Source organism: Capricornis sumatraensis, chromosome 10 (assembly GCF_032405125.1).
Source record: "Capricornis sumatraensis isolate serow.1 chromosome 10, serow.2, whole genome shotgun sequence".
Taxonomy (NCBI): domain Eukaryota; kingdom Metazoa; phylum Chordata; class Mammalia; order Artiodactyla; family Bovidae; genus Capricornis; species Capricornis sumatraensis.
Window position 1 is genome coordinate 78,725,945 of NC_091078.1, and position 14,739 is coordinate 78,740,683.

The 14,739-nt window shown below is 39.4% G+C and overlaps 1 protein-coding gene across 1 annotated transcript in view; it reads right to left on the bottom strand.

Annotated features, from left to right (window-relative positions):
• The window catches only part of TAFA1 (TAFA chemokine like family member 1), a 505,032-nt gene that overhangs the window by 102,234 nt on the left and 388,059 nt on the right, over nt 1-14,739 (bottom strand). The window lies entirely within an intron of this gene.

Genomic DNA, 14,739 nt, shown 5'->3' on the forward strand with positions numbered 1-14,739 from the left:
TCTATGGACATGAGTCTGAGTGAACTCCGGGAGTTGGTGATGGACAGGGAGGCCTGGTGTGCTGCGATTCATGAGATCTCAAAGAGTCGGATATGACTGAGTGACTGAACTGAACTGAACTTAATGTTTTACGGAATGCTTGCAAATAAAAATTAAAAGAGCAAAATGAGTATTTCTAGAAAGAGCTGGAATTCCAACTCACACTGCCTTCCTCCTCAGCCCATGGTCTGGGCTGTGACACCTTCGGTTTTCAAATCTGCTTACATTTTACTATCCTTGTGGAGCTTTCAAAGAATACAAATACTCAGGTCCCACCCTCTCTCAATGAAATAAAAATACTTAAGGATGTGGTCAAGACATTGGTGTTTTTAAGAACCTCTCTGATGACTGTAATGTGCAGCTGGATGAATTCACAGTACCCTTTAATCTTCCTAGTGTGAAGTATCTCCTCTTCCATGGTTAAGACATCATCACCTCAGTCTTTCTCACTTTTTCTTTCTAACTGAAATCAACTCTCCTTTTGCCGTGGTGATCTTGATACATTACCAAAAGGTTTCCTGAAGAGCCTTGGACTCTCATCCTAGACCTTTTGAATATGCACAAATCAGGGCTTTCTAGTCCTCCAGCTAATTAGATGCTCAGGTTTCCTTTGGGATGCATGTCCTCTTGCATAATCTTCACTCAGTTTTTTTTTGGCTAGCAAATTTGATGCACCTTTGCTGAGCGAGCATTGACTTAAATATTAGAATTGACTTGCATCTTTTCTGGCATTTCTTGGGTTTAATCTCACTATTGCTTAGAAACATAAGTTTAAGTACAATGAATAGGAGCTATGGTAGAAGCAATGTTTTTGATTCCTTTACTAGGTAGTGAAAAACTCTCAGGAAATTGAATGTCATTTATCAACACAAAATCCTTTAGCGCCAGACTCCACCACTTTTGGACAGAGTTCCAATGCCTCATCTTGGTTACCAGGGTGCTGCATGAGTTCATCCTAGGGAATGCTCTGGTCTCACCTCTTCCAGACCTAATCCACACTCTTCTCTCTCCAGGCACACTAAGCATCTTTCACTTCTCTGGATCCATTAAGGCCCCTTGTTGACTCCACTTGTACATATACTGTTCCTCTGCCTTGAACATACTACTGTATCATCTTATCTGCTTAGTCAGGTCTCAGTTTGGATGTTAATTCTGCAGGGAAACCATCCAGAGCTCTTTCCTACAGTGGGTTAATACCCTCACCTTGGCTCTCAGACTGCCCTGGGCTAATCCTTCTCATACAGTCTTGAAATCACCCATTTACGGTCATCTCCCCTAGATCTCATAATCATTAGGTCACACTGTCTCTGATGCTCAGTAACAACAGTGTTTGTGGAATGAATCTTCGGTATGTGGGCATTTTCCTGGGCCATTTTCTCTATCATTTTTCGCTTAGAAGGTAGTATTAGACATTTTTCTTTTGAATGCTACAGATTCTATAAGATGATATTGTCAAAAATGACAGGCTTTAGACAAATGGTATTAACTCTTAAAGACATACCAAAAATCAGTCAGTCAGTCAGCAGGCTGCAAGATCATTTGTAACATTTATCCATCTGAATAATTGAGTGTACTGAAAAACTTTACCGTTGATCAAAAGTTCTATGTAAATTTTCTCTTTATATATATTTTTTCTCCACCTGGAACATTAGGAATAATCAGTGATGGAACACACCTCTACTTGAGGTCTTCCTTTTCATTTGCATTAAAATGGAATAAAAATTCTCAGCATACAAACACAAGAAGAAGGATAAGTAAAGTCAAGCTCCTTAATGTCCTTTAATTCAGCAATTTGAAGTGCAGGATCTGATGAGGCTCTATGGATGAATCTGTTAACGGGGATAATCATCACAGTACCCACCCATCTCATGCTGTTGTAAAGTTCTGACATGAAAATACTGGTAAAGTTCTCAGCAGGGTACCTGACACATGGTACTCCCCAACTTCCAGTTCCTGCAGTCATTATTATCCTTTATCTATAACGGCTCTTAGTACAGTGGAGAAATTTTATAGTGTGCTTGTGGCTTTATTATACTGCTTCTCAACTCTATATGCTTGAGGATTTTGAAGGGAGCAGGACTCAGTAATGTGAAAAACAATTTTCTCATTATTTCCTTCTTTACAAAATAGACTTATATAATCTGAATCCATCTGAATTTTTACATACTACCTCAGATTTCAGGAATGGGTTGGTCAGGCATCCATTGGGTATATGTGTTAGGGAAGTTTTCTTTTCCTTCTTTGCTACATAGATCAGGGCATTGTAAATTCGTAATGAAATGAACTAGAGTCAAAGAACATATAGGTTAATCAGGAAGAAAATAAACTAACATGAGCCTGTAGTTAGCTGCCATGTTTAAATATACCTCAAATTATCAGCCCTTTACCCTGATGCCCTGACTGATATAATGAACCTGCTGCTGCTGCTGCTGCTGCTAAGTCGCTTCAGTTGTGCCTGACTCTGTACGACCCCATAGACAGCAGCCCACCAGGCTCCCCCGTCCCTGGGATTCACCAGGCAAGAACACTGGAGTGGATTGCCATTTCCTTCTCCAATGCATGAAAGTGAAAAGTGAAAGGGAAGTCTCTCAGTCGTGTCCGACTCTTAGCGACCCCATGGACTGTAGCCCACCAGGCTCCTCCATCCATGGGATTTTCCAGGCAAGAGTACTGGAGTGGGGTGCCGTTGCCTTTTCCCATCATGAACCTAGTAGTTACAATATTTTCTAAAGTCAGACAGTAGAATTGAAAAGCAGTGACTTGCAATTTCTATCAGAAAGTTTTGCTTGTTTGATTTGGAGGTGCTGGTGAGTATTCTTTGCAACAGTGTGTCTGGCTCAGCATAGGGAGACTGAAACATTCGGGTGACAGCTACCATGTGGATAACAGTGTGTGTGGAAGGTGGGGATATCAAAAAGGCAATTTGATTTGCTTAGATTTGGCATTGTCTCAAGTGTCAGTAGGGAGTTTTTAAAATCTGTTGTCAGGCACTACAGAGGCAGATTTCTGTCTAAGTAGAGGACTCTCAGTGCTGGCTCCTCACTCACCAAGTTCCAAGTTGACTTATCATTCAATTTCCCCCAGCAGATTGCTGCACTGCTGCCTTCCCTAAACATTTGATGAGCACATCTCTGTTTCAAGAACTATACTCAGAACTAGAGACGCACAGCTCAATTATAAAACTATTGTCTGACCCCTGCCTATGTTTTCAACCTCTTCTGGCATATGATCTCATTATTGTTTGAGAAAACCACAATGATTTCCTCAAGTTGTTGATCAAATTCCAAGGCTTTTGCCCAGCTGTTCTCTGCCTGGGATGCTCTTTACCCAAGAAGCTTAAGTCACAACTCAGACCTCTTGTCACTTCTTCCCAGAAGTCTCAGTTTCCCAGCCTCCTTTAGATTCTTTACTATTACATACTCTTGGAATTCCTTTGCTCCAGAACATGCAGTTTCTACTTGAACAATCTGATGTATGATTAAAGTAAGATGTGTCTTCCTGGCTGGACTGTAGTTTCCATGACAGCAAGGGACTAACTTTGTTCATCATTATGTGAACATGTGTTTGGCATAATTCCTGGCACATACTCAATGCTCTGAAAAGAACTACTGATGAACAGATGATTGCCTTTAGACATAAGTCAATAGAAAATTATACTACATTATGGTAAATTCTGACAAATATTATCCAGGATATGCCAGGGACACAGAGAAGGGTATCTGTTAGATTTGGGTGCATAGGTTTGAGGAAAGGCCTCGGGAGCTGGTGCTGTAACTTGGCTGATGAACTTGGAGGGGAATGGGGTAGCGGGAGAAGTGCTGAGGGCACATTTTTGTCAGAGGGATCAATCAGGATCAAGAGAAAAGTTTATACTGTATTAAAATTAGGAGATGATGAGAAAATGATGGATTTGAAAGATATGTGATGGGAATGATGAGTGTGTATGCTGAAGATGCCTTCAAGATGCTGTCATTCCCAAGGAAGGGAATACATGAAGTAGGAGATACTCTGAACCTTCCCTACCTAGGTTTTCAGTGCTGGCTCCTACTCATCATTTCTAGCAGTTCTTCATTTGGGGTCTCAGATCTCCTGCTACCATGCTTAGAAGAAACGATTTAACCTCTCTAAGGCACCCAGTTCTTCCTCTATAAAATGGGATAATAATAGTACCCGTCTTATAAGGCTGCTGTTATGAGAAATACATAAAGTAATACACAGGTCTGGCACCTATTAAGAGCTCAATAATTATAAGCTAGTACAATGATCAGTTTTAAATTCATGCTATAACTCGTGTCCCATATAGGTGATAAGACCGTTGCCAGCTGATAAGGACTTAACCTCCCTTGTTTACAGGTAAGAGAATGAAGCAGATATCCAGAAAGAGCCCAGGAGGAAAGGTGACCATCATCTGTGGACGCTGTGAAGAGCACAGATGGACTCGCCTCAGTTTTAGCTGCCTTGAGGCCTCCTTCATGCACTCTGGGCTCTTGGTACTCTATGATAACCCTGGTATATTGTCACAATAACTTCCCTTTTCACTTGAGCCCCTACTGAGAGGATTGATGAGAACAGGTGCCCAGCACAGAGCAACAATGCCATGTAAGCACCAAAGGAGAACATGAATGATCATTTCTGAGTCGCACTAGCATGCCATTCTGTATCTGAAGGAATGTGACCTTCCCTTGAATGAATGGCTAGTTAACCACCCAACCAGGGTGAGTCAGCAGGCCTAAGTAATACTGCTGACCTTGGATTTGAGTCCATTGAATTTTAAGGCTTCCCAGGTGACTCAGTAGTAAAGAATCCACCTGCCAATGGAGGAGTCGCAGGAGATGTGTGTTCAGTCCCTGAGTTTTCCTATTCATGTGGGGTCCTTCTTTTCTCCCTTCCTAGGCTCATGGCATCCATATCAGTTTGAGGGCAAAAAATTCTCATCTTTTAATTTTCTACCAGAGTTTCTGAATGACTTTTGAACTTAATAAAGATCATTTGGGCATCTCTTCTCTGGTTGGTGTGTAATTCACATCTTGTTGTTTAAGCTGGGAGCAGACCCTCAAAACTTCAAAGAGCTTGATAGAATACAGTACTGATTTTTCAAAATAGTATTCATCTGCATAAATTTCTACATGGGCCTCAGAAGGGGACAGAGTTTTACCACTTTCCTAGATGAAGTTATCACAGTCTTCCACATAGAAAGGGACCAGCATCCTCAGTAGCTTCCAGTGCTGTTAGAGAAGGACAGGGCTATAGATATTCCTAGAAGTGTGAAATAATTCACCAGGCTCACTCATTATTCATATGGACAGCACATTAATAACACAGGACCTGAAATTTTACCTTATCTAGGCTGGAGCCAAGCTAGAGGGATGAGGACCTGACTCCATAGATTTAGAACAACATTTTTTCCCCTTTCTAAAAAAAAAATTGATTAAATGTGCTTTCATATCAGACAAGAACAGGTCTTTGAAAACACTTGAGCTCATTGTAGATAAATGGAAACCAATGACTTTGGAGCTATGTTAGGGAAATTTTCTTATTGATGATTTTGGAATTCTGTGTAACCAAGTACATTCCACCTAGATAACTGACAACAGCCTGGGATATGTTCCATCATAATTACACACACACACACACACACACATGTGCACCAGTTTACACACTCTGACAAATGTTTGTGCAGAGAGTTTTGTGTTTCTCAAGCGGCTACATAGATGGGCTTTATAATAGGATTTACTATATCTAGGGGCAAGTGTGGCAAATAGAAAGGGAAAGAGTGGAAGCTGGGACAGATTTTATTCTCTTGGGCTCTAAATGCACTGCGGACAGTGACTGTAGCCACGGAATTAAAAGACACTTGCTCCTTGGAAGGAAAGCTATTACAAGCTTAGTGTATTAAAAAGCAGAGACATCACTTTGCCAAGCAAAGTCTGTATAGTCAAAGCTATAGTTTTTCCAATAGTCAATTACAGATGTGACAATTGGACCATAAAGAAGGTTGAGGGCCAAAGAACCGATACTCTTGAATTGTGGTGCTGGAGAAGAATCTGAAGAGTTCCTTGGACAGCAAGGAGATCAAACCAGTCAGTCCTAAAGGAAATCAACCTCGACTACTCATTGGAAGGACTGAGCCTGAAGCTCTGATATTTTGGCACCTGATGGGAAGAGCTGACTCATGGAAAAGACCCTGATGCTGGGAAAGATTGAAGGCAAAAAGAGAAAAGGTTGGCAGAGGATAAGATGGTTAGATTGCATTATCAACTCAGTGCACAATGTTTTGAGCAAACTCCAGGAAACAGTGAGCGACAAGGAGACTGGTGTGTTGCAGTCCATGGAGTCACAAAGAACTGGACATGACTTACCAACTGAACAAAAACAAGAAATATGCACTAAATATGCTTCCATATTTAGTTTTTTCCCTGGAAAGGACATCAAAATCCTGAAATTTCTTAGGTGATATCTGGACTCATGAACCCAATCCTGTTGAGGAAATATGGTGAATTATATGTCTAAGAACTGAGGCTAAATAAAGTTAAGGAAAGGAGTTATAATGCTTGTGATTTGTATTAAGTTCCCCAAACATCCAGTCTCATTAGAAAATTTCCTATTTATCTTCCTCCTTTTCAGTGAACCAAATAAAGGAAAGTGGCTAACTAGTTGAGTTTGTAAGCTGTTTATCATTGAGTATAATTTATATGTGATTTTTCTCTCTTCCCTCCTTAATACTGCATATTACTAAACTTTTCATCTCTGGATATAACTGACTGCTGAAACATTACATTTCAGAGTTTAATTTACATTTCTTCTCTTGAGTGAATTTAAGCATTTTTTTCCATGTTTACTAGCTATTCTTTTACAGAAAGAGTGAAGTATTTAAGATATTTTTAATGTTAAAAATGAAAAGGTTAAGACCATTTTTAAAATAATGTGACACCATTTTGATTTATTGAGTTTCATGTGTATATCCATAAGTCTACATTTGCATAGATATTATCTGTAAGAATGCACAGAAATCTGGTGACGATGATTCCCTCTGGCAATTAAGATGTGAGAGGATTAGTGGAAAAAGGGAGGAGGAGGACTATTCTTATTTTCATCCTTTCTTTGCTGTTTTTGCATACATGTATTTCCATTTATGGGGCTTCCCTGGTGGCTCAGTGGTAAAGAATCTGCATGCCAATGCAGGAGATGTGGGTTCAATCCCTGACTTGGGAAGATCCCCTGAAGAAGGAAATGGCAACCCACTCCAGTATTCTTGCCTGGGAAATCTCATGGACAGAGGATCTTGGTGGGCTATAGTCCATGGGGTTCAAAAGAGCTGGACACAACTTAGCAACTAAACAACAACATTTGAATTTATACGAGGTTAGTACTTTTATATGAAAGAGCAAATTTCTTCCAACAAGTGATATGCTTATTAGCTTTAGAATACTAGGAAAATGGCTCTGTGAGCCAGGAGCCATACATTCCACTGTGTTTAGGGATCAGTAAGTAGTATCAATGTGTCAGAGCCTGGTGTGTAAGAGGGAGTGGTGAATCCTGCGGTAATTGGAGCGTCCCATCGAAGAGCAAGCAAAGCCAGTTTTCCCACTGCTCAGCCAAGGACCCAAGGAACACGTCTGGCAGTAGTTTCTGCCAGTGGGCTCTCAGAGTTGGAACCTATGGCTTTAAACTAAAAAATGAAAAGTGACACCCACACTTAGAGGTATGGGGTTACCTGAAAACTGAATACCCTCCTCTTTATCCTGACAAGGAACAAATTGAGAAACAGCACTTTTATCAGATGGTCTAAAAACTCTGTCAGCTCTTGTATGCCCTTCCTCTCATTGCTCTGACTAATGTAGACTTGAATTCCTTACCTACCTGGGCAGGAATCGGTGTCAAGGAGGGGAGCAAAAGAAAATTTACACAATTCAGAAATTATTCTTGGAAATGCAACAATTATACTAATAATGCTATAAAAGACCTTCTTCTAACAAGAACCGTAGACTCTCCTTTCAGCAACAGCTCGTGAAGAAACCAGTTGAACTCAGACTTCTGTTTACTAAACAAGCCAAAGTCTGCTTTGAAAGAGTGAGAAAAACTAAACAGAGATTGTAATGAAGGGACCATAGATAGCTACTGTGGCATATGGCCTTAGTCCACCATAGCAATTCATTATTTGTTATGTATGGATGTTGAGTAACAAATGGCAGAACCAAAATAGGTCATCTTCTCTGTCCCCTAAAATATTTAATATGTGTGAATAAAAATAAGGGCTTAAGCTTTTTCATACTACATCTCTCTGGAAGTTCTCTAGATGCTTTCCAAACCTAAGTTGAGCCTGACATGTCACTGAAATGTGATAAACCACATTACTGCCAAGACCTGTTGTCTACCGTTTGGTCTTTGGAAAAGCCATTCTTTGGCAAAACACTGAGTTATGGGCAAAGGAATATGAGTTATCGACTGGTCTTGGAAGACCTAAAACACTTTCCTGGAAACAAAAACAAAAACACAGTCTAAACAGTCTAACACCTACATGACCCTAAGTCCATTTCATGAAACACTGGGTCTGCAGGATATAAACAAGGGTTACATAGGAGAGGGTTTTATGGTCAAATATGTTTAGGGAATACTGGACTGAAGTTCTATAGGTTCCTGGTCTGCAGAGCTGCTCACAGCCTTTAATATGCTATCATGTTTTAGAAGGCTAAGAAGGGGCTATAATATGCAGTATTTCTCGTATGCATTTCATGCTATTCTACAGAAAACTGTTACTGAATTTCAAATTTTCTTCAGTTCTCTAATCTATCTATTCATGATGGGAATATAATGGCATGCGGTCAAGAAAATTTTCTTACGTATTTTCCAAAGGAGCAATCTTGAGAAGCAAGTTTTAGAGAGATTCTGGTCCTGGAATCTCAAATAATAAAATTTGAAAAAAGAAATAAAGTTTCAATCTACCAAATAACACTTTAGTTTATTAAAATTAGTTATATGCTGTGAGATAATACAAATGAGTTGTTTGGAAAAATGAATGAAGTAATTTCATGGACAGATGTTTTAATATTCCTTCTAGGCATCCATTGTCTTCTGTCTCTTTTATCCCTTCTTCCCTGGTTCCTCTTTCCCAGGCCTCTCTGTTCTTTGTATGTCCCTCCAGTTCACTGACTGTGGGCCTCCTTTTCTGTAATTCTGTTCCTTTTCCTGGGTCTGAGACTTTGTGTTATCTTTCCCTTTGTCTCTTTTGCTCTTACCTTGGAAACTCGGTCAAGAAAAGCCCGGAACAAAATGTAGTGATATATTTTGGAAGTTTCTCTTTAAGGAAACAGCCAGGAGTATGATGCCTTTTTCATCATATTAACTGTACACTAATGGTTAAAAACAAAATAATCTGGGGTTTCTGTATCTGAGAAAGTTAGAAAGTTTTATGATGTGAGGATGTCTCTTCTTGCTCCTATCTCTGGCTTGTAATCCCAGTGTAAGAAGACAAGAATACCAGGTAAAATTTGCTACCAATCAGTCACTGAAATGGTCATAAGTTACAAGGAATGAGAAAGGAAGGCCTATCAACTTATCATGGAGATTTTTCTTACTTATACTGACACTAAAACTTCACAATCAACGAAAAGTCCTCACTAAGCAGTAGTTACAATGATTTTTTCCACGTATTTGTCTAATTTAGAAACATAAACTACATGAAAAAATACAAAATAGAGACAACTGCATGACAATTTTCCCATCAAACACTTTATTCCGTGCCCTCCCCCCCCACCAAACAACGACACTTCAATCATTCTACAAAACTGAAGCCATTATTTACACAAATGCTTCTAATTGCTCAATGACAATGACCTTAGGAAGAGTAATCAATCAACCATCTCGAAGACACAGAAAGGGAAGGGGAAAGTATTGCCTTAAGTACTGAATGTCTGTAAGTATCCGTCATAGATGCACTATCTGTCTCTTCTCACTCAAATATTTTGGCATTCTGCAAGAATAAAACATGTGTTTCTTAGATTGTGGTTTGCCTATGCTTGCTAAATGGGGCCCTTGGAGTCAGATAGCCAGGAGGATCTTCTGGCTCTGCCACTATGGCTATAAGATTTTGAGCAAGTCACTCAATTTCTGAGTCTCAATTTCCTGGTGATTAAAACTGAAATAATTGAAGGTTACACCTTATGGGTCTGGGGTTAGAACTGAATAAACCGATTTGAAGGACTTGGAAAAGTGGTACATGGTAAGCCTTCAAGAAAATGTGAGCCACTCTTTTTATTATTGTTATCATCATTCTTACTATTTATAGTCAATTATTTTTAAGACTTTGATACTCTTTTTATGCCACTATAGATAAATTAGAATAATAAAATACAACTTCACAGGCCTCCTAGAAATTAGGTCTTTTGTTTGTTTGTTTTACATCATCTGCTTGGAAAAATTCTTCTCTTAAATAAATAATTATGCTTCTTCCATCATCTTCTTATTTATTGTATTCTAAATTTAGTCTCTGGAAAATAATTGGAGATTATGGAAAGACTACATTTTTAGTTGATCTCAACCAAAGATCTTGAACAAGGGGTCCACTCCCTTTATTTTGAGTTATAGAATAATTAATAAAAACACAACATGATGTGAATTCTAGTGTAGCAAACTATATTCTCTCAGAATAGTGCTAGGCACACATCCAATTGTATAATGCTTTCTAAAATATCTGCAAAAGACTATGCCAAAATTTAGGTTGTTGAGTATGTATTTTTGGTATTTTGGTATTATTAGGCAACAGAATGTCACTTTTAAACTAAAAGTCCACTCCTTAAATATCTTTCCAAATATCGCTTGTTATACTTTTCAATGAGTTGCTAAGATTATACTGCTAAACGTATGCCCCATTTAAAACAATCTGGTCTCAGATTATGAATCTTCAAACAATCCAATATAAGCATTTTGAAAAATCAAGCTGTGCCTCTGTTTTTGGAAACACTGCAGAAAAGGCAACTGACCTGCAATTTCAGAGGAAAGCAAATATCAGCAATTGGAACACTTACCCTGGGAAATGCACTATGTAGAACAAAATATGTTTAAGACAAATGTGGTATCTGGATTGTCAACTGTTGTCATGGAGAGAAACTCGTTTCTATCCATTTTTAGGATGAGAAGGGAAATGTATGAAACATCATAAATACACCAAAGTGGAAGATAGTTAGATAAATAGTGGTACATCCTACCCTGAAATTCTGTGTAGCTATTAAGAATACTGTTTTTTTAAGAGTATGTATTAAGTTGGAAAATGTTCATCATATTGAGTTGCCCAAAATGTTCATTTTCTTATGGAAAATCCCAAACAACTATTTTCGCCAACCTGATATATTAACAGAAACAAGCTGTCAATCAAATAGTACTATAACATTTTAGTTCAATAAAATATCTAGTTTGTGAGTTTCTTTCAATGGATTCAACCTCAAAGAGGTATACGTACTTTCTTACAAAGCAATAATATTATGGGTGATTTTAATGTATGGATGTGCTGTAGTTTTCAAAATTCTTATAATGAGTATACATTTCAGAAGAAGACAGACCATCGTTAGTGATATCTAGTATAAACACTTAGAAGCAGATCCAAGAAAATATAGTGGCCAAAATGCCATTGTATTTAATTACTATGAAACAAAACTTCAGAAAATAATGTCTGTTTCTAAGCATTACCCACACTTATCAGTAAGACAGAAAACTGATACCATCATTTAAGGAGCACTTGAGGAGAACCAGACATTAGACAAAGCACATTATACATATGATTTCCTTAGTTCTCACCACAACCTCATGAAGCAAAAACAATCATTATTCCCATTTACAAATGAGGAAACAGGTTAGGAAGCAACATAACTGGCCCAAGATCATCCCATTAGCAGCTGGTACAGCTGGGATTCCACTTGTGTCTAATTTCACAGTGTATGGTCTTAATAACTACACTGGAATTGTTCCTTTATATACTCACTTCCTACTCAATTTGCATGTAGAGATCCAGGCCTTAAAACAGTTTTGATCAAAGTAACACAGACACTTTTTACTACACAGGCCAATGGATTCCAAGATTTTTGAGGGGTAGGATGCTTTGGAAATTAGAAACAATGAGTGTGAGGCTATAGAATATGCTGTACTTTATTGACTTTTGCTCAGAAGATAGACACTAACAGCTCTCCTGCCTAAACCTACCACACTAAAGGGCTCCGAGTTTTCAAAGTCAGACAGACTTGTTCTGAGAAACAAAAGTTACCGATACGTGGCTCAGCTTCTCAGAGAAACTCAGAGCCAAATGCCAGTTCCCCCTGTGTCGGCACAGACAGTGCGCTGCTCCCTATGTTCTCCGTTCAGATCCTGAAGGCAATTCTATTTCTAGGTAATCTGTGATTTAAAAAAAAAAAAAAAAGGAGCTGGAAACCAAATGGAGGTTTATAGTTAAGAGACTCACTGCTTTCTCTGGCAGAGAAGAGGAGAAATCATCATGGTTTTATAATGTTTATTGGCTTTAGGGGCCAAGAGTTTCCTCCTCTAAGAGGATGCAATGGCTTTTCTGGTCTAGCTGCCTGCCTTCCCTGCAGTGGAGGGGCCTTATGGTACTGCCTGTGATCTGGAATAACTAAAAAGTCATAGTGCAAGTCTCCCAACCGCAGCCCCACTGACACTGGCGGCATGATAATCCTTTGCTGTGGGAGCTGTCCTGTGCATCGTAAGTCGGTGAGCAGCTTCCTTGGCTTGTACTACCAGCTGCTGGTAGCACTCTTCCAGTTGTAACAGATATCTGCACCCAGATTGTCTCCAGACATTGTCAAATGGCTCCTGAGAATTGCCCTAATTGAGAACTACAGATCACAGTGCATTCCTAAATCTAACTTTTTCACATCTTCTTAAAAAAATATATATAAAAGCTTGATCTTCCCATGGTACAGAATGCCCCAAGAACTTGTCCCTCTGGCTGTGTGGCTGATTGGACAAAGGATAACCTGTGACCCAAGCCAGGTCAATCATATTCAGTCTTTCGGAGATGGCATTTAAGATACAGGAGGTGAAGTGAAGTGAAGTGAAGTCGCTCAGTTGTTTCCAACTCTTGGCGACCCCATGGACTGTAGCCACCAGGATCCTCCATGCATGGGATTTTCCAGACAAAAGTATTGGAGTGGGTTGCCATTTCCTTCTCCAAGAGATCTTCCCGACTCAGGGATTGAACCCAGGTCTCCCATATTATAGGTAGATGCCTTACCATCTGAGCCACCAGGAAAGTCAAGATACAGGAAGTGAGTCACATGTACTTGTTGTATACCATGATGCTAAGTGAGATCAGAGTTGGTACCACGGAAATTAAAAGCTTTATGCCAATCCCTAAGTTATGGGAGAGCAAAAGATAAAATCCTTGAAGGAACCAGTCTACACAGAGGAGAATGAGGGAAAGAAAGATCAAAACAAAGAAAACAAGATGGAAGCTGCCTAAACAGCTTATGAATCCCATGACATTTGGCTGAATTTCCTATAACTGAGTTCCCCAGGATTTCTCTGTTTTCTTAAAAAATAACTTTTGCCTTTCTTGGTCTAGTTTGTACATGAATGTTTTCTTTCTAATCGCCTAATGCCTCATAATGAAAATACACAACATGAGCCAATCCAGAAGGTATCTTTCTCCATCTATATCTAGAGGTAGGACCATGGACCCTAAGTCAGGAGGTTTAGGTTATAATTCCTGCTGTATGACCAGAGCAAGTGAGTCACTTCTCTGAGTCCTGATTTCCTTACTGAAGATTTTGAAGGTCAACTTACATCTGGCTCTAAAATGATGAAAGATAAAGATGGGGAGAGATATCTGTTATCCCTTTGAACGGTGGACTCTCTGTTTGACAGGCATATAAAATTGTTTACAGATGGTGGTCAAGACTGGTTATTAGAGTCAGTCAGTTTCATCCCAAGAGTTAGCAGAGCTATAGCTTACCAATCATGGGACCAATGGAACATGAATGAACCGTTCTAAGTCTCAGTTTTCTTCCTGTTTAAAATGGCAGGGAAAGTGTATCTACCCTGGTGGTCCTTGCCTTCAGGTTTTCAAGTCTTTTTCATCTACTTCCATGCGGGACAGATAGGGTTGACTTATATAACCCATAGGATATTGTGGAAACAATAAAGGATAACTTCTGAGGCTCTACCATAAAAGAAAAGGGTCACACTGTGGCTTCTACATTGTTCTGCTGGGCCACTCACTCTGCGGGAAGCCAGCCACTTAGGTGTGAGGACACCTAGCTTCCTTTGGAAGGGTGTATGTGGAAGGGAACAGAGGCCATCTGCCAACAGCTCTGTGAAGAGCCATCTTAAAACCATCCTCCAGCATCAGTCGAGTCCTCAGATCTTGACTGCAACCACAGAAGGGACCCAAAGCCAGAACCACCCGGCAAAGCTGAATTCCTGACCTATGGAAACTGTGAGATGGTGCCTGCTGTTTCAGGGGGAATGTAAATTGTTATATAGCAAGACATAAGATGGATGAGTAAATAAAATAATGCATGAGAAATGTTTAGGACAGGGCATGGCAAATGGTGAACTCTCAGGCACATCTATCTGTTCTTGAATATAAATGAAGCCCTAGAGCAGTGCCTGGGATAGAGTAAATGCTCATTAAATACAGACTGAATGCCTGTCAGGTATTACTATCTTTACTACATTAATCATCATCTTTATACA